The sequence below is a fragment of the Mauremys mutica genome, chromosome 18 (assembly GCF_020497125.1).
Source record: "Mauremys mutica isolate MM-2020 ecotype Southern chromosome 18, ASM2049712v1, whole genome shotgun sequence".
Taxonomy (NCBI): domain Eukaryota; kingdom Metazoa; phylum Chordata; order Testudines; family Geoemydidae; genus Mauremys; species Mauremys mutica.
Genome location: NC_059089.1, coordinates 27817199 through 27837983, shown reverse-complemented (window position 1 = coordinate 27837983; position 20785 = coordinate 27817199).

The window sequence follows — 20785 nt, the reverse complement described above, 5'->3', positions numbered from 1 at the left end:
GTACTGCCCAGATGAGGCTGCACCAGTGATTTATAATCTTTTCAGTGTTGTCCACTATCCCATTCCTTAGACATCATTACATCTTGTTAGCGTTTCTGACCATAGCTGCCCATTGGGCAGAGGTCTCATTGAACTGGCTACAGTCATGTCCACATTCCTTTGCTGAGTTGATGCAGTTGACCTAACCCCCTGGAAAGTCTATGAGGCATTTGTAGTCATTATTGGAATCATTGCTATTCAGATGGGTCTGAGGAGCTGTCCCCAGGGACGCGGCTGTGAGTGTGCAGGGAGATTTCTGGAATAAGTATTTGGAGAGGGGCTGAGGGATAAATAGCAAAACGGATCCCAAATATCCACAGGGCCCCAAACAATTTCTGACTTTAGCTCTCCTCTGAACATTCTACTAGCAGAAACCAGTCCAGCGAGCCAGTCACTACAGGTGCCACTAACGCCAACGGCCCTTCCAAATGTCCAGAGCCAGAGCTACGTGCTTCTGCAACATGTAAGCATCTGTATGTGCTTGCAGCATGTTCCCATCAAAGCAGACGTTGGATTCGTGTTGGCACTACTCACACTCTGGATTGTGGCTTGGGAAGTAATTGTTAACGCTGGTGGGAGAATGAAGGTGTCCCATTAATAGTGCTTGACAGTGAAGTTCTCTTGCCACAAAGCAGGAGCAGCATGGGCCATAACAGCACCCGCCTCCTACACCTCCTGCTAGTGACTAAGGCCCCAATTCAGCAAAGCATTTAAACAAGTGCTTAACTTTAAGCTAGTGCTTATGAGCTCTTGACTTTAAAGGGAACTGCTGGGTGCTCCACACTTTTGATGATCAGGCCACTTATTTAGACACTTAAACATGGATTTAGGGAGCCCAACTTTAGGCCTAACTTCTTGAAAATCTTGGCCTCTGGGTCCCAGTTTTCTTGTCCCAGAGCTTCAGATCAATAGCACTATATAAAGCAATAACTAAGTATAATGCCCATGGAACGCCTACAGAAGCGCTTAGATGGCCAACCCAGAGTCCATCCAATGAGTGCTGGTTGTGATGGTGGCTTGAACCTCTCCCCTTCCCCCCAGACATTGAGCGTACAGTTTGCCAGTAACCACACAATGGGCAGTTCTTAAAATCTGCACCTGCCTCTTCCAAACTTCCCAGTTACAAGAAAGCAGCAGCACCTTCTAGTACAAACTCTGGAAAAGACTGTACTGCAGCCAACTCAGTGTAGAAATTACTGCAGCAGTTCCACATGTGGCTGCCTGCCATGCCCCATAACTCTGGTTTTCTCCTGTAAGGCAGGTCCAAACGTGGCACATTCCCTAAAGGATGGAGCTGGCTTGGCACACAGCTTGACCTTGCTCATCACAGACCAATTCCTGTGCAATAGCTATAAAGAGAAGATATGTTAATTGTAGCACATAAAATCTATGATTACTTCGGCTAATCTGTCAAGGCTGGGAAATATTGACTATTCTGCAATGAGACAACAATTTGCGGCTGCATCTGTGGAGGCGAGGCAAACTGGGAGAGACTTCCTGGCCATTGCAAATGTATCTAGTCTAGTGTTTGAGTGAAAGGCTCCTACACACGTAACAGACTTAAAGACACCAGCAGATGACTGCTGACCTGTGGAGGACTTCTGAGGGGATCACACAGATTTAGGGCTATGTCTGCAATTCTGGAATGTGCCATTAGAAATCAAGCCACTCAGTCTTGAAAGACAGTTGTATTCATTCCTTTGATTTAGCAAGGTACAGACGGAACAAAACTGCAGGGGTGCAGAGGTATTAACTGTCCCCTTTACATGGATAGAAACCCAACACTAGCAATGAGGAAAGCAAGAGAGGAGTGGTGAAGGCAATGGTTTAGAGGCTTTGATGCTTACTCAGGGTCTGTTGTATCTTCCGGGAGCAGATCTTGTTAGAAATCCCAAGAACAGCCTCTGGGTACTACTTCTGCTTCCACTTCCAGGTGAAGGCAAGAAGCTCAGAGGTATATGGAAATTGTGTAGCCTTTGTTTACTGCAGGCTGGTTCTTTCTTATTTCAATCTGGTAACCATCCCCACGTTCTAGATCAGCTCTCCATGAGCTGAGAGGTTGGCAGGAAGGTATCTAAAATCCTTCAAATCTCTAGACTTCATCCTATCAAAATGGAATAAACCTGCCTGCTGAAAGTTTATTTTATTGATATGACCTGGGTACATCTTTATCACTTATGATGTTGTCTTGCTCCTCTTAGTAAGCTTAAAAGCTGCTGCATGCATGTGCCAAGTTCACCAAATCATTACCTGCTCTATAGTAAGTGTTTAATTGCATAAAATGACATCATGTTTATCTCTGCAGCATTAGCATCTAGTCCAGAGTGTTGGGGCAGTAAACGTGTGTGATATCATCTGTCATTATCTGGACTTAAAATCAATTGCTCTCGCTGCAGCCTCTTGTACAGAGAGGAGCACAATACATTAATGAACTTGAGCCAAAATCTAAGTGACAAGATGAAACAGCATAAATAATATCACTTAAAATGTACTATCTGTAACAATGAAGTGTCTCAAATAATAGAATTATGGATTCCAAAGAGGAAGGCAAGTTATTGAAATTCATTCCATGGGAGAATCCGTGCACACTCATCACCAAAATCAGTTATAAATTAATTTGATATAAGGCTGGACATGGGTTATGTAAGATACCGATATCACTAATCATCTTATTTTATAGATATGTTTGGTTATATCATTTATTTGGTTGCACAGCTTGACTAAGCAAGAATTCAAGATGTGGGTCAACAAATTTTCTTCTCCAGGCTTTATGTTAATTTCACTTAGACCCAAGAAAACAGTTCTCTTGGCAACTTATTAGTCCCATTATTTCAGAATTTTCTTCAATGAACCATTTTTTAGCTATCAAAACATTTAGTTCCAGCTGACTTCAGTGATATAGACTTCAGACCAACTGAATGTATGAGTTTAACAAGATATAGTCAAATAGCTGTTCTTTACAGAGTTCATATTTCTAAATAAATTGTTAACGTATAAATAATCTTTAAGAGGACAGTTACAGTCTCTTGACCCTTCCTGTACTGATTCCTGGATAATTATTTAATACCTACTGACCGTCAATGTTTTTTCACACGAGCAGTGGAAATCCTTAAACTTTGTTTACTTTTAAAACCAGTGGGGAAGAACGCTTTTCATCTCCCCTTAACCATCATGAAATCATTCCATGCCCTATGGCTGTACAAAAGTTAAGGTTATCTGGGAGTGAGAATATTCATAGGTGGATTATTTGCAAAATCAAAGCCAAACTGGATGACATTCTGTCAGGATATACAAACTATTCAACCACAAGACTATGAGTACTGACCAGAAAGTAAACAAATTCCTTGCACCTACCACCTCATGCACTTCACATTCTAGTACTACAAAGGCAGAAAAATGCAACCTTCAGATGGATGCTTTTGGTGCAGCCATTAGAAATTTATTTATTTTATTTTATTCTTAACAGGAATTCTCCCCTGCCCCCCAGTCACCCCCATTCCCCCATTAAGCAGTGGAAATGTGCTACAACACCGCAGCTCACAAGACAAGCGTGCACCAGGGTCTGCAGGTCACCCAGACCTGGTCACACCCTGTGGAGCACACCAGCTGCAGTGTTGAACATTCCTGATCCTGGGCACTCGGCAGAACACAGCTGCTAGCTGAACGTACTGTATTGTCTAAACACTCAGGAATCAGAGGGACAGGCCATCTTATTAACAGCACAAGCAGCCAGTTCAGCCCGAGTCTGCTCAGGTTTCTGAAACATCTAGTTCACACTGAGGATGCTCAGAGTCTTAACACAGCAATTAGCAAAGCCCCTCCCATACTAGCGGCAAAAAGGCATCTATCCTTGCAGCTGTTGGGTACCACTCACCTGCAGCGCTGTGGAGGTACCAGCTGTACCACAGCATTCAGTGTGTAGCCTGACTTTTAGTCTAAGCATAGGTCTGCACCATTGTAGCTCATAGACCGGTTATTACTTGTGTCCTGCTTTATTTCTCATGTTCGTATTCGCCCTGATGTGTGCGTAGCTTATCAGAATCACTAAAGCTTTTAATTCCTACACCTACGCACACGTAAGCCGGGATGTTTCCACCAGACACTGGGGGAGTGGCTTAGATGTCAGTCTGTGATCTGCAACTACTCTTTTTTCCCCTCCTGCCTGGGTAGGAGCTCCTTCCCCAATGCCCCTCAATCCCCTCTGGACATCCTTTGCTGCCTCCCAGGATAGAACCAACCAGCTGATCCTTTCTGTCTCCCACCCAAAGCACAGGACAAATTGCACCGGTAAAATCCAGCCTCTCCTGGTAGTGAGCAGCCTCTGCCAGCACATCCAGGTCTCAGAGAGGGAGATGTGCACAAAGGCACTTGGGGCAACGGCCTACTCTTAAGAGAAGTGCCCAGGAACATTGGGTACCCCCACAGCACACAGTGTGTAAGGACTCATCCAAAGGATTCCTGCATGGCAGGCTGCACGGAACTCTGCTGCTCTTCGCTGGAGAACAAAGAGGGCGAATCAACCCTGCCGGGATTTCCGACCTGCTAGTCCAAAAAGTCCTGGAATTGCAGACTTGGTTCTTAGGCCCGGCCATCACTATTGTGCACAGTTGGTAAAGGCTAAAGCCCACCCTGGAAAAGGCAGTTTTCCATCCCTTTACCCAGGGTGGGAAGACTCAGAGATGGAGGCAGAGGGAACAAGTCTGATGGAAGAAATGGGGAGGAGAAGGAAGAAAACCAATCAGCTCTCTGGAGTTCAGGCCATGTTTGCTGGAAAAGGCCAGCTGCAAAGGCACCAGTGAGCTGCAACCGTGGATTCTCCCAGAGATCCAGATCCTGCTAAAACAGCCCTGCTTGGAGTTAATGAAAAGCTAGCAGAAGGGAACAAACTCTGCCAACCCAGCCGGTTCACAAGCAAAGGTCAAGATGGATTCAAGAGCATTTGAGCCTCAAAGTCAAATATTTTACACCCTAAGCTCTCCGGAGTGGAGAAATTTGAGGCGGGGTTGACCTTCGATCTTTCATTCTCCCTCCTGGTGCCCATGTATCTGGCATGGCTGTGTGCCCTGCTCAGGCCAGGTTCTCTATCCTAGGTTCGCCAGTGTGGGTTTCAGACCAGCTGTCAGAACAAATTCTGGATTCCCTTGCTTTTACTGGGGTTAAAGGAAACCTCAGTGCTATTAACAGAGCGACTTTTCAGCCTTGTGATTTGGTGGGTTTATTTTAATTATGATAAAACTAAAATAAATGTTGCCAAAATTCCTACTGAAACTGTAAAGCCTGGTAAGGGATGCTAGAAAGATGCCAGAGGAGAGGGATGAGAGACCACAGAGCTTCTTAGCGAGGTCACTGATTCCGATTTGCTACTATGGCCAAAGAGCTGATTCCACCAGAGAGTGGTGTGGGTCAGGGGCCTACAGCACAAGAAATGAGTTGCTCGTTCTCAGTCCAGGACCTAGAGGGCATGTCAAAAAGCTCTCCAGCAGAGCCGGCATTAACTGGTGTCCCTTAGAAGGGTCTCAGTGACTAGTCCAAGCACTGGTTGGGCACAGACAATAAGTGATACACTCTTAGAGGTATCCCTTCATGTCAGGGCTGGGGAAGCCATACTTGCCACTATCCATGGTCCACGTGTGCTGGGGACAAATGGAGGACTTTAATCTACGGGGCTGTCAAGCCACCGCTTAGTGGAAAAGAGAAGAAAAACAGGGCAACTAAGTTTACAGGGATTTGGCAATTCTCAGTCTGTTGGACAGCATCTTCCTGTGTCCCTTTCCAAAAATACCCGCAAGGTTCTGTGCACCACCTGAACTTTATTATATTTTCTAGCAAGCGTCAGGAACTTGTTGATGAACAGGATGCATTTCATTTGCTTACTAAGCAAAACAGTTCAGTGCACCATGGATTCAAAGTCTGCAAAATTCTGTGCAGTGCAAAGAGGACACTTTTCATTTTCAAAGAGACACAAAGCAAACAGTCTGCAAGCTCTCTGCTTTTGAATGATAAAATTACAAGGGGATAAAACATGGAAGTGTCTTTTCAGGAGAGACTCTTTACAGCTGTGTTCCAAACCCTGGGAACGGGAGTTTGGAGTGGACTTGCTAACAGACACGTAACAAAAATTGTATCCACTGAAAGTCCACTGCAGAGAGTGCCTAAGAGCCAGAGAAGTGCTCTCAGCTCCTCCCATTCTTATAGCAAGAGCATTCGGTCGCTGCCTCCTGCTGTGTGCCCGTGTCTCTCCTGCCATTGGGGGTCACTGTTCCAACGAAAGCTACAGCTGTTTCGTTCTCGGATTATTAAAAACAATATTTCTGCTACCGCTGCTCCCTGATTTGGCTGATATGTTAAACTAGAATGAAAAGGGTTTGGGGGAATTTTTTTCTCATTTACAGCAACTTCCTTAACTTCACTTTGAATTTCCTCTTAACTCTGATGAAAGTTTTGGAGGCAGATGAACTGCATCTCACCAGAATGATATGAAAAAGAACCCACGAAAGACTTTTTCTCAGAATGAGGCCTCCCTGTGCAGGCAGACCTGATCAGAGACGATAGGCAAGGAAATAAGTTACTTTAATTGGGTGTCTGGTTCCCATTTTATTTTTTCTTTCACTTCAGATTACAGGTGGGGGGACCCCAAGTGTCAATCAGCCTTAAAACACTTGAGTTGATCTTATTTCTTCTACGTACTGTAATCCAGCCAAATATTCCCTGAACAGAACAGCACAGAAAAGTCATACTAGCTAAATTGATGCTTTTAAAGCCCAAATTTAACATGCTTCCTCAGGGGCTATTTTCCTGCATAGAGAAAAACAAATATGTGATTGAATGTCTACTTCAGAGGCTAAAAATCTGCATCTTTTTTCCCTTGCACCATGCTTGGAGAAGGTGCACATTTGGGGCAACACCGGTATTACAAAGCACCATGCCTAGGCTAGCATGGATAAGCAGGTTTAGGGAAATCATATGCAGTTTCACACTCAGGACACAGCCAGGTGATCTTCTATCTTGCAAACAGGTGACAGAGACTTAGCTAGAGTACAGCAAAGCTACACCAAATGTTCTCCCTTCACAAAACTGGCTTTGAAAAGAACATTTATGTTTAATTTGTTCAGGGTTTTTAAATGTAATTTTATATCTGTGACTCCACTGGTGAATAATACAATGCATTGCAAGGAATTAGGCTTTAGAAATCAAGCAAAACATTGATAATGTTAGGTTGGTTTTGGCAGCACAGTCTAGAGATGTGAGCAGCGGACAGGGAACTGGAAACTTCTGAGGTTTAATCCTGGCCATTTGTAAAAGGGACTGTTTTGGGGGGGGTGTTCCCAAAGATACCCATTGAAATCAGTGGGCGTTGGGCACCCAAGTACCTTTTGTGAACCCACCCTAGGTCCTGTGATGCTGAGTGGGGAGATGCCTAAATACCTTTAAAAAGTATTTGAGAAGGTGTTTAGGTGCCATAAGCATCCAGTGGGATTTTCAGAGACGTGTCTGAACATCCCGAGAGGTGTCTACATGCATCTTCCCTTTCCTAGATACTTTCTGAAATCTGGCCCTGACTCACTCTGCGTTCCTGGAACCTCAGCTGCCCATTAGCAATTAGGCGATAATGCTTATATCAGCCCTTATACTTTCGAAGGGCCATAGAAGGCCTAAGTGTTACTAGAAACAAAAGTCCATTTATCTGCAATGGTAACATTAACTTTTCTCTTACACGTTGTGACTTTCCAATACTTGTTCTCATTCTGTCGCTGCCTGTAGAGGTGCGGACTCACCCCTGCGGCGCCTCCTGCTAGTGACTTCTGGGAATTAGCTCATTCCAGCTCCAGAGCGCCCTCTGCAGGCTGGTGATCTGCCTGTCCTCTGGCCCTCATGTCCCTCTCGGACCCGGTGCCCTTGTATCTGGGGTGCTGGTACCTAGCAGTAATCCCCTCAGTCTTAGGGTCTCTGCTCCCTGGGGAACCCCCACCCACTATCCCCACCTCCCCTCAGTATAAGGCTACTGCCAGTCATTGTCTAGCCTACCCTGGGCTGCCCTCGCAACCCCCAGTACCTGTTAGCCCAATGCTAGGCCACAGCCTGGGGCTCCCCAGGCTGTCTCCAGCCCTGCTTCACTCAGATACCCTGTGTCCAGCTCCCTGCAGCCAGAGAAAGACTGCCTGCCTGCCTGCCCCTGGCTTCTCTGCCTTTATAGGGCCAGCTGACTCTGGGTGGGGCGTGGCCCCAGCTGCAGCCACTTCCCCCAATCAGCCCAGCCTTTTAGAGCTGCTTTCTCCAGCCACAGGCCCCTCTCAGGGCAGGAGCGGGGTAACCATCCTGATACATTGCCGTACCCTAATTCTGCCTCTTCCCCAGGCTGTTCTAGGACAGATTTGTAGGCTAGTTAAGGCTTTATATTTCACCTTCCAAGACTTTCCACTATCTCTTTCTGTACAATCTCTCAGGCAATGTCTGTGCTAAGAGTGTTTTACCAGTATAGCTATCCTGGGATGCTGTATCAGCAAAGTCCTCCTCGCGTGGCTGCAGCTTATAGTGTACTAGGAAAGCTGTGCTTTTACTGGGCCAGCTTATTCCACCTGCTCTGGACAAAGCAACAGAGCAGTTTTGCTGGTATAGCTGTGTTGACGCTAGGGACTTTGGCTGGCCCAGTTCTGTCCGTCAGGGATAATGCCTCTACACACCCTGACCAACAGAGCTAGAGGGCAGTAGCTTTGGTGAAGAGCTGCACTTGCTGTTAAGGAAATAGTTAGCTGTTTACCACCAGAATGCCACATTTTCTCTGGATTTACCTTATCTGCAGACATACACATTCTAAAACCCAGGGTCCAAATAAAGCACACATTTAAGAGCTTTGCTGAAACTTAAGCATGGGCTTCAGTGTTTGGCTGACTCAGGCTAGGCAAGGAACCCAGCACTGGGGAGCAGGTTAATGTTCCCTTATCCAGGAGAGCTGTGTATTCTTACACAGGAAATCAGTTTCTCTGTCTCAATCCCACAGTGACTGCAATTATTAGTTTGGTTTCCTATTGCGTCCAGTATTTTAGTTTTTAAAAATCTGTAACATTGTTTTTCACAAGTAAGAATCATTCTGTCTTAGGATACACAGTAATGCCTACAACACTGGGATGTAAAGTAGTTGGATCTTGCAAGAAAAAGTCTTTAAAAACCATTAATAGTTGCTTAAGACCCTAACGTCCTGCTGAACAGGATAAGCATGTTGCTGTTCATATTATATGGATCCTTACTTATTTTAGGGCAGGAATCTGTTCTCTCTGCCATATCGGTTTTGCTGCTGGATCTTTACAATGCTCTGACAGATCATTCTTTCTTCATGTCTGATGTTTTCTGGATTGCAAATGAGGGAGCCAAACAGCCAAAAACGTAGTTTCGAAGCAGGGCTCAATAATTACCAGCGCAGTGGTTGGACTGGACTGCATGCCATGAAGCAGTGCTCACACAGTGCTCTGTGGCTCAGCTTTCCTGCAACTGAGGGACAGGTTTGTAATAATAGTCAGGTCCCACTCAAATTTGTGTCATTGCTTAAATTGCATTTGCTTGGAGCTATAAGGATAAGTAATTTAAATACCAGCAATTGAGACGTGCCTTTTACAATTCAGAGTATATAATGCCCTACCAAAACCTCTCTGTAGAAAGGAATCTGAGTACAAATTAGTTTGCTGAATGAGATGAGAGATTTCTTATTCACAAATATCTTGCCAGCCTAATTTGGAAGCAGCATTCAGACCTGCGCATTTCGCCGACAGCGAGCACATAGCCAGAGCACTTTACAGATAAAATAAAGAGAATCAAAGAGAGACAGAGAAAAGGAATCCAATTTGTTTAATTTGATTTTAAATACCAGAAGAAAGGCTCTCCCTGATCAGTGCCCAGAATGCTAGCCTTCCCTTTTCAAATATACAGCATGTGCTGGAACTTAAACCAAACACAGCTCACTCATTTGCAGCACATCTAAACACTGGGTCCCAAAACAACTGCAGCAGAGCCAAATGTTTAAATTCTTTTTAAATATTAGTATAAACCTTCAGAGTATAAATGAGAACCTAAATTCTTGCAAACTGGGATAAAAGGCAGGTTCCCTAGTGAAAAAGAATCATTGTTTTGTTAATCAAAGGAAATATCTGGTTACTAGTGTTTACTGGCAGTATCTCAGTCTAATATTTATTTAGCCAATTGATCATCAGTTATAAAAATTAATTGAATGAGTTTTTTTAGCAATATTGTTTCTGGATCAATAGATTTTATAGAAGAGCCTTTTTGTCCATCAAGTGGAGGGCAGCTCCTTGAAAAAAAAAATCTGCCTGCAATTCTACCTTAAATTCATCAGACAATATTAAATAGGTCATTGGCGTAATAAGGGCCAAATTTGCTTCTCATAGATCACCGTGGCCAGTGCTCCTAGGGTCTAATTATCCCATATTTGGTCAATAAACCATTAACATACAGCCATGGATGTTAATAACCGTTTCATGAAAAAGTCTTGGTAATTTATGAGATCAACATTGGTTAGCAAAATTAATAAATATTTCATTCTGCAAGATTTATCCTAGGACACTTGTCTGATGGGGGGGAGGCCCTGTGGTGGAAAGAGTGGGACTGCACTAAGATAAAGAGGAAAAAAACCCAACGCCAGGCCCATGGTGGCTGGGTTTAACTTGGGCTAATAAAAATTTACTTCAAATCCTATAGCTAATAAATCCAAAGGGTGTATGAGGGAGTCCAGTAAAACCTGACTTAACATTATGTTAGTGCTATTAACAATATTTATATAGATGTCATTTCACAGGAGGGTTAAAGCTGGTAAATTATAGGGCAGGCATATTGAGTAGCATCATGGAACTGGCATGTCTGTACATAGTCAGATACTGCAGCCTGCACCTTGCAGGTAATGCAGCTTGAAATAACAGAAAATGGAGGTGCAAGGTTTAGAGCTCCCAATAACGCCTGACCTTCCCACTTCAATAGGCACCGCCTTAAAGTTTAATAAACAGCACCACTGGATTGGTAAATGCAGTAAATTAAATCTTTTCTTCAGATGATGGTGACTCTATTACATTTTTATTAGCTATGTAGCAGTTATAAAAATGTGACACACAAAAATAATTTTTTCCAGCTGTGTGGTTTAGCAGTAATCATATTTTGCAGTTTCCTGTTTAAAATATTTTCAATACCAAGAACACTAGTCGAAAGAATATTTTACTCTGCATCCCCCACCACATGAACTTTGCTTAGTTTCCGATTTGCCTTTTAAAATAGTTCTTAGCCTATTAGTATTTTAGAAATAAATTGTGTCTGATCCAGGCTGGAGTGGAACAAGCGAAACTGCTGGCAGTGGAGGCAGAATCCACATCAGTGTTGGTCAGCAAATGTCTGAGTATATATCAGAACATTTTCTTGTTTTTATCATTCCAAACAATTTCTTCACAAAGTACATTGGACACGCCACCCAAATAGTGAGTCATGACAGCCAGGGCTGGTGGGATCTGATTCAACCAAGCATTTAAGCATGTGCTTAAAGTTAAGCAACAGTTAAACATTTTGCTGCACTGTGGCCTTAATGAAACTCTCAGGTGGTGAAAGTCACTCACCCCTGTGGAGATGACTTATATCCCCCCAGGACTGTGGGGACTGAGGTATATATGAAGCATAGCCCCATGCCACTAGTGGAGTTTGTATTCATACAAACGTGACAGACTATTACAGCTAAAGACTTCTTTGCAGAAACGAAATAGGTTTACATCAGAACTCTCCCCAGAAACTAGCTTTTGTTGTTTAGAATTTGTCACAAAAGGTCATTCAAAGTGTGCAGAAATGAGATGCCATCTGGCTTAGCAAGCATCCACTCTACCTTGGCACTGCTGAAGATACTAACTTAAACAGGAGCAACGATCAATAATAGCTAGTCACCTATGAAGGACCAGCGCTCCATGGTGCTTTAACCAGACACTCACTCCGTCTCTCGCATTCCTAACACGCACTCCTATTTTAGCTTCTTCCACGAGGGTTTGCCTGCCCTGGCCATTCCAGGCTCAGGTTTATAACCTACTTACCCAGAGGGAGGTTAACAATAGGGGCAATAGCTGGTAAGTGTTTGCAGTCTGTCTCTAGTCCATGCTGCTGCCTCTTTGCCTGGTTAGATTTGTAAATGGACAACTATAAAAATTAAAAAATAAGGCCAAGACAAAAAGGAGGCACTTCTGCCATACAAATAACAGTGCCTATTAGAGTGAGCTGTCCCGAAGCACCACGACGCTCTGAGTGGGCGTACAGCCGCCTCTGTCCTCTCTCATGCACTGTACACCCCATCACACTTTATGGAGAGCAGCTCATCTCTGCCAGCCAGTGGCGCTGCTGCAAAATGCTTTAGAGGGGACAGCAAGGAGGAAACGAGAAAATTAGGAGCAAGAGTCGCACTTCTTGGCTTTCTTGGGTTGATGTTTGTTTCGGCTTCTTGGACCAAAGGCAGTTTCGTCTTGGGCTCTGCTGATTCAGTTTCATATTCAGAGCTTCCTCCGGACACTACTTGGCCCTCTTACTCTTCTTGGAAATACAGCTCCTTGTCTCTTCTTAGACTCTAATGCTGCAGCTTTGCTATGGGTAAACTCAGACATCAGGAAAACAATACTGACCGGTAATAGCGCCCCCAAGGCCACACCCCCCCCCAGGGTTAAACATCCAGTAGCTGGCAAAAAAGTACATTCGAACACGTGGGGGGGAAGGTCACGGTGGCAAGAGAGAACAGGCTGTTCGTATTCTGTGGAATATTGATCAGAGCTTCAGGCTCTAGCGCTGTGCAGGGGGCTAACGTTCTCTACCCAATAGTCAGAACAGGCCATGCAAACATTGCAATACTGAGGCCCGCATGGCAATTTGCCAGCAGTTGGAGGGCTGCACATAATCTGCAAGACCTCATTGTACCTCTGGGTTTGTAATAAAATGGGATTGGTTCTATTTCAGTGGCTGGTTCATAACAGATACAGGATTTTTAAAATCAGAAAAGAGGGAGCGCACCATCCTGGGCCTGCCATTAAGGGTATCCCCGATTTCCTGCTGGCCTAGGAGTATCATGCAGTGTCAGACATCTTGGAGGCAAGGTCCCACACTTGTGCATGCCACAACGCCATTGCAAAAATATAGAGGAGCCAGGGACCACATTGCAGGGCTCCCTGGGTAGCAGAACTTTGGAAGGATTCCAAACACTATGTGATGAGTCCATGTGCCCTGTCAAACACTCCTTAGTCCCATGGATGTTAGCAAATGTGTAATTCCCAGTAACGCTACAGGGAGCTGCTAGTGCCCAGCCACTCTGCCCACTGTAATATCCCAAGGGGTGTGCAAACAACCCCGACCCCCTGAAGCGGTAAGGGCTTGGATAAGTGTATTTGAAAGTGCAGATTTAGACCAGGAATTCTTTGAAGGAGTAGTGTTTGTTCATACATTTTACCTTCATACAGCACAATGCACAGCTACTGTGCTACAGTATTAAAGATAACAGTAAATACCCAAAGCAGCTTAAGGTTCTTCCCCGTCTGTGAGTTGTTCCCTTTGCCTCTAGATTGCAGAAGGGACCTATAGTGAGGGTTTGCTCCGCCTATCTCAGAACCATGCAGGACCCCAGCTGCAGAGCTGTGTAGTACATCTCTGCAAGGTGGCATGTGGAGGCGGTGCTGTACCCTGCTTTCATGGCGCTTTGACAGACCCGCACCTGCTTCCCTCCCACCCAGGCTTTCCAAGTCCACTCTCAGATTTAGATCGCCCGGCTGGGAGTGCAGCGTGTAGCTGCTGCACAAGCAGCTCAGCCAAAAAAATCAATAATCTTTTCAATAAAGCATTTTATCCCTTTATATATATTGTCTCCCATAAAGATTTTACACAGACAAAAAGTTCAGAAGTGGGTGTAAAAAATGTTGGGAAAAAGGTGAAGATACATAAGTAAATTACAAACCAGAGGCTGTTTGTGGTATCTGGGGAAAGGGGGGGTTATATTGATGAGTTTTTATTGATTTACCATCATTCCCAGTGTGGACATTTTCTGGTCTATTATACCACAGTCACGGCATATTCCCATTGCAGTACTAAAGAGGATATATGGACAGCCTGACCTTGGCAATATGGAGATAATGAAATACCCTTAATGATCCTTCCAAAAGATTTTACAAGCCAACTTCAGATTGTATCTACTCTGTGCTATGCTAATTGTTAAGAAGACTTGCAAGCTCACCAAGGTTTTATAGCTTGCATCTTAATCACAGGCAGTTGGGGGTTAAACAGACTAGAAACCAGCAGCCTTGGTCGCTGGCACACAGAATTGCCACCAGCACTGGTGGTATTTCTACAGGGTGTGGAGTTATTTGCCTTCCCCGTGGAGCAGAGCCCTTCCAGACGAGCCCCAGCATAACACCCACATTTCCCTGCCCGCTGCACCTCACCTGTCCGGGTCTTGCCGTTGCCAGGAGTTATTTCACCAGGCAGAGAGGGAGGCTGGGCCCAGGCCTGTGGTGCTGGAGGGTGTTCAGCATCTGGCAGGATCATGTCATCCATGTGAGCAATTCTGGTTCCTCTATGGATTGCAAATGCATACACTGCGGGGGATGAGCACGGGCGCATATACCTGTGCAGCGGTTACCCTCTGGTGCCACTTGCATGGCCTGCTTTGGGGTATTGCGTGGCTTGCTCCATGTTGCCAACACACAATTCATTCACTTTCGCTTCCTCTTAATACACCTAGTAGAATCAAGCCCTCCCAGGAGCAGCCCCAGAGCTCCTGCAAACAAGGGGGCTGGTGTTTCGGTGCAGGAGCCTTGGCACGGTGATGCTGGTGGTGCTGGGGAACAGGCCAACAGGCAGGCTCCAGCAACCAGCTGGAGCCAAGAAGGCATCTGCACCCAGAAGAGCTGAGCTACAATGCCGGGGGAATTTCTCAATGCAGATAAGAGTTGCTGCACTTCAGGGTGACTTTGGGGACAGCTCAAGGAGATTTACCAAACGTACCTGCCTGGAATTGTACCTAGCAGGGACATAAATAGTAGGTTTCACTCTTCTGCTTCCCTCCTCTCACCTCCCCATCCAGCTGGCAACACAATTACCAGCCCCAAAGTATTATTTTCATAATAAAAATGTTACTTGTAAAGCAGAGGCACAAATGAGTAACAAAGTCATGCAGATTTCAGTCATCCCCGTCTTTACTCCCCACTGAGACTAATGACGTTAACTCAAACCTCTATGAAATCTCTTTTAAAGGCAAATATTAATTTCCTAGCGTGAAAGGGGGGAATAAAAAGCCTATTTTTCATAGGAACCTTGCAGAAAGAAAGATATATTTTCCTTCAAAACGCAGGGAGGATTTTAAAATGTTGTCACTTGCTTTGCATAGACTTGGTAACACAGTTTGTTCACTTCTGAATGTAATCTCTGCCCATAAAGCTTTGCTTTAAATTCCTAAGCTACCTGTTAGGTTCTGACAGCTCTTTAGCTATACTGGGAGGTTGAACCCTGCCTGTTACTCCTAACATTAAGTACCTTTGTGATTCAGTGGGAAGAGTTTAACTCCTTGCAAATTTAACCGTTGACCAGTTCTTTCCAACAATCAGCATTTTATAGCAAAAACTCCAGAAGCCAGTTACCATTTCAAGTCATTAGCATAGTAGCACTAGGCTCACGTGTCGAGGGCTTGCATGGGCCCTCATGGTAGCACCTGGTTACCTTATCAGTCTTCCCAACCTGCTAAGCTGAAAAGAATTGAAATGAGGAACACACAGAAAAATGAACAGAGTAGGAAGAGGCTTGTTGTGATCTGGGGTCAATTTCTTTTTCATTAAAAAATGCTGAAATTTGACATTTTTTGGCCTGCTCTCCGAATAAGATTCAGTGTGGCAGGGGTAAGTTAGGATCACAGAGTTGGGACCTCTCTGATGCTGAACAATAGTTGAGAGGTACAATTTGTTCCTCGGGTTTCAGTTGATGGCATTGTCCAAAGACACATCATGGTTCCTCTGCAAACATGTGGACTATTACTTCCAGATAAAACAGCATGTGTATTGTTGGCTGCTGCATTTCCACTACCTTAGTTATGCTAATTTGGGGTGCAATATTAGACCAAAAATAGTCGTCAGTGTTTGCTGAAAATATATTTTGTAACTTACCTTCTCTCCAAATCTAATTGTCCAAAGCAATAATTGTGCTTGATTCCAGGGAGCCAGAGGAATGGGCTGTGGGAAGGTTTTCCCCTGATTTTACTCTTTTTTTACCAACAACTGCAAATTTCATCTTCAGACATGCGATCCACTAGCAGTTTGAAGGCCTAGATATTAATGATTGAGGATGGATTGTTTTAGCTACTTATACCTCACAGACTAAAAATTGGCACTTTTTTGTAATGAAAGCAATCACAGCAAATCTGAAACACTTCTAGGAAGGGCAGAAACAAAGCCCTTCCATAAGGGCCTACAGCTGGAAGTGTTTTTGCATTAGTCCTACAGAATTTAAGAGACGTTGATCACCTATCCAGTTTTTGAACCATTCTGTTGAACTTAATATAAAATTTTCTCTGCTCTGGAATTCTATAGGGTAGTTCGTTTAAAAACAAACAAACCCATTCCCTATGGAAATCGATTCTCGATTAAATTCCATAGGTTTTAGAATACTGTCTACAGTGCTGTCCTGGTTCCAGCCCTGTTACATTATATATGGCTTTCCCATTAGGGCGATGCCATGGCCACTGGAAAACTGCGCATGGATGCAGGCAGGCATACACCGCTGCAGATGGTTTGTGGGTCTTTATCAGGCCTTTAATTACCCCATGACTAGATCTCTACTGAACTGCAGCTGCCACAGTCGTGATCAGCTTGTGCATCATGGCATTGTCTACCTTGGGGGTACGGTACACCTGGGGAAGGGAGACAGAGCACAGACCCGCCCAAAGTGCATACCACTCTCATGCGGGTAGCTGCACCTTGTGGCCCAGAGCATGACAGACCTTTGCTGCTTCTCGCTATGGTTCATGAATCCACTGTCCATTGTTCCGGGATTCTGTCTCTCTTCTGGGCAGGGTCTGTTCTGCTGTCGGATGCGCCACGCTGGGGTTGGGGCAGCAATGCTCAGTACTGACACCCTTTAACCCTTGTAACAAGTTCCCGAAATGTGTTCACAGATCCGCAGGAAACATGTGATCCCGCTGGCAGGAAGAGGAAGAAAATGTGTTGAATTCTCCCACATTCCTGCTCTGGCCAAGGTGTCCCCTGTATTTGACTGTGAAAATCTGCCTTTCACTCCACAGAAAAATTACTTGTGGACCCAGACTTCAAAAGAAAACTTTATGGTGTTTTGTGCAGCTGCTTCATCCCCCCCCTGCTAGCCCCTCCCTGGCTCCATCAGTCCCTGACCCCCGTCACACCTTCCTCTCATTTCAGACTCTGCTGCTCTCTGCACCTGCTACTCACCCAGGCTGCTTGCTGAGTAACATCCGGGTATATTCACAAATCCTGCAGGCAAAGCAAGATGCTATTTTCAGCCCCTTTCCTTACCAGTCGGAATTAGTGGCGGGGCCTCAGGAGGAAGGCAGCAAAGCGTTACTGTTCCTGTGCTGTCCTGTCGGGAACACTCTCATATATCTGTGACCCAGCTTGGACGGCAACTCGCCAACAGGAAATGGCAGTGAAAATGGACCACCCCCTACACAATCCCCTTTCTCTACACCTGTTTCGTAGATGTATACGTGATAGCAACACAAAACCGGAGAAGCAGCAAAAGGAAGGCAAGCGCTTTACAAAAACAGTCTCTGCCTGTACCACTTCCCCAACACCATCCAGAGATCGTGCCATTTGCTTACAATCATGACTGGCCAATTAGGTATCTGCTCTACCTCACCTGCTCCCGTCTGACCGACACAGGATTGCTACCAAACAATTGCTGTCAGTCAAGCAATGAAAGCTCGTTTGGAACTGAAATAAAAATCTAGGCATACACCCTCAGCTGGAAAGGGAACGGTGTGTTTGGGATGGGGGGGACCCCCTTCCAGCCAGGCCACGTGGTACTGTGACAGGTGAGGGTCATGAAGTGAAATAACTAGGTGCCAGCAGTATCGCTCATGGCTTCTTAAGCAAGTCCCCCCAACCCCACTTAATAAGCAAGAATATGGAACAAGTAATAGTTTGTCCACAAATGTTTGCAGGGAAATGGTTAGCATGGGAACTATAGCATTAAGTCAGGCACAGAACTTCCAGTACAAGTCACAGCAAGAAGTTGTTAATACCTTTATTATGGGATAAAATGTATTCATGATATTAAAGACATCACAGTTCTGCCCTGGTGTCACATTTTAGATGTAGCGTAGATAAATGATATATCACTGTAAGAGATCTACAAAAACCATTAGTAACCATGACATTTTGACGTCAGATTTTAAAAAATTCCTAAGTAATCTTTTTGATTTATGAAATGGTGTCCAGGTTCATCGAGACTGATCTCAGATTTATCACAGCCTGGTTAGAATTATTAATGATTTTCAATTTGTAAATCCGATGCCAGCATGTCCAAGTCTCTCAGCGAAATCACAGAGAAGCTGACAGGGAGATTTTGCTCAATCCATAGTTTTTAGCTATTACAAGATTTTTCTTTTTAACTCTTTCCTGCCCTGGCATGACACTAAGCTCTGGTGGGTGCATTCATCCCAGTGCTCACACAAAGGCATTGTTTTGTTCCAGTCACAAAGGAGGGTCTTCTCAGGCACCATGGCATGAATCATGAGCAGACTGACCAGGAAACAAATGTCATCAAGAGGAATGAATGGTTGGAGTTTTACCGGCACCTGCTCAAGACCCTTAAAGACTTTAAATTCTAACGAGAACAAAAGCTGATCTAAGCTGGACTGGGTAGCTTTCTCCCTACAATACATCAGAGGAGCAGATGAAAGGAAGATGGGGCAGCGAAAAAAGCACAGACATATCTCCATGCTTCACAAGCTTTGCAACAATATCCTCAATACTAAAACACACCTTGGGTAAACAGACATAAACCCCAGCCTCTAGGCAGAATGAATATTTACTTGTTTCTTGGGTCTTTATCCCGTCTGTACACACGGACTGGAAGACATCAGAGAAACAGCTTTAAGTGCCCAGATGTCTTAGACGCCTACATTTTATTTCACCCTTTTCTGCAGCAAGCCACTTGCTTCCAAGGAAGAAGGTTAGTCTCACAAAAATCATCTGTGAATCATGCTGTAGTTCTGTATCTTTTCTTACCTGCCCTTTGTTCACATGGCAGGTGTCACTGAACTCAAAGCTACGAGGTGTCACATGACATTTCCCATCCTAGTAGACTTCCTCAGATAGCAACATTTCAGTTGCTAAGAGGGTTAAAGAGAAGCTGCCGTGATTCATCCCAACGCCTCCGACAGCTAAATTAATATTTACTTTTCAGAAATTACCTCTGTTCTGTGTATAAAACATTGAATTTTCAAAACATTTTTTGGAATTCCCTGTCAGTTCTTTCCTCTCAGTCGCTGTGAGTGCCAATGGCATGTTTCCCTTGGAGCTGCCCCCGCTGGGCTCCCAGTGCCCCCCTCCCACCTCCTCACACTGCTCAGAGGAGCCCAAAATCAAGGAAGACCCCAGGAATTGCAAGAGAGGAAATGCCTTTCCCCCATTCCCTGTCAGCCGGCACAAACCCCACACAGCGTGCTGGGCAGGACAGCGTGGAGATGGGCCAGGCCTCAGAGCAGCCTTTCTACCCAGCCTCCTCCCTGGCTGACCAGCAGAAATAAGGCTCCCCTCCAGAAATGGCAATGGAGGGGGATGTCGCTGCGCCCCCCGGGTGGGGGAGGAACCAGCTAGAGAACAGCCCACAGGGTCTTGAATGTCAACCTGAGGCCACTGGAGAACATTCTCCATACGTCCCAGAGATTTGCAGAAAAAGAACAAATATATTTTGGTCTTGTTTGATATTTCTAGCCTGAATGGAAAGAATCTTCTTCGATAAAAAGGGGAAAATATGTGAATTCTGGGTTTGCAAATACTTTTTATGCACCGATCCGCTGTGCTCTCTAAGGCAGCTATTGTAATTGCTGATTACTGATTGATAGCTGGAAGGGGAAGGCGTGGCTGGGAAGCAGCAATTGTTTAGTCATATAGTTACACTAGTCTGTCGTGTCACTATTTCATCGCCTTGTCTGCTCCCTTGATCCGTATTATCCCACTGACACTGCTGGCCAGAGCAGCCAAGAGACAGCCTCAAGCTCCCCCAATTCTGGTTTGGTTAATGAACCAGATCCACCAGTCACAGGCTGAGAGAGTAAAACACCCATGTGGCTGCAGCTGACCTTAGCTTCCCTCGTTCTTTTGCTGCAGTGGGGGATTTGAGGCTGTTGCTGGAGAGAAGAGAGATTCCCCCAAAATTCACAATGTCCAGGCCAAGCCCGGAGGGCAGAGGAAAGGCCAGAGGGAACGGAGCGGTGAGACCAATCCAAAAAGGGCAGCAAACACGAGCATTCTCTCTGGGGCCGGAAGGGCGCCCGTGAAGGTTTTAGTACAGTTCTTCATTACTTTCCTTCTTCATCCCAGATGTGCCCCTCGCCTCAGAGTTCAGCTCGAGGGAGATTAGACGTGGGAAACAGGGCACCGAGCCCTATTTCGTCTTTCACTTGGACGTAGTAACTAAATGAGGAATAATTCAGCCACCAGAACTAGAGGCCAATGTCCTTTAGTTAGCCAGACAGCCCGTCACATTTAACCTG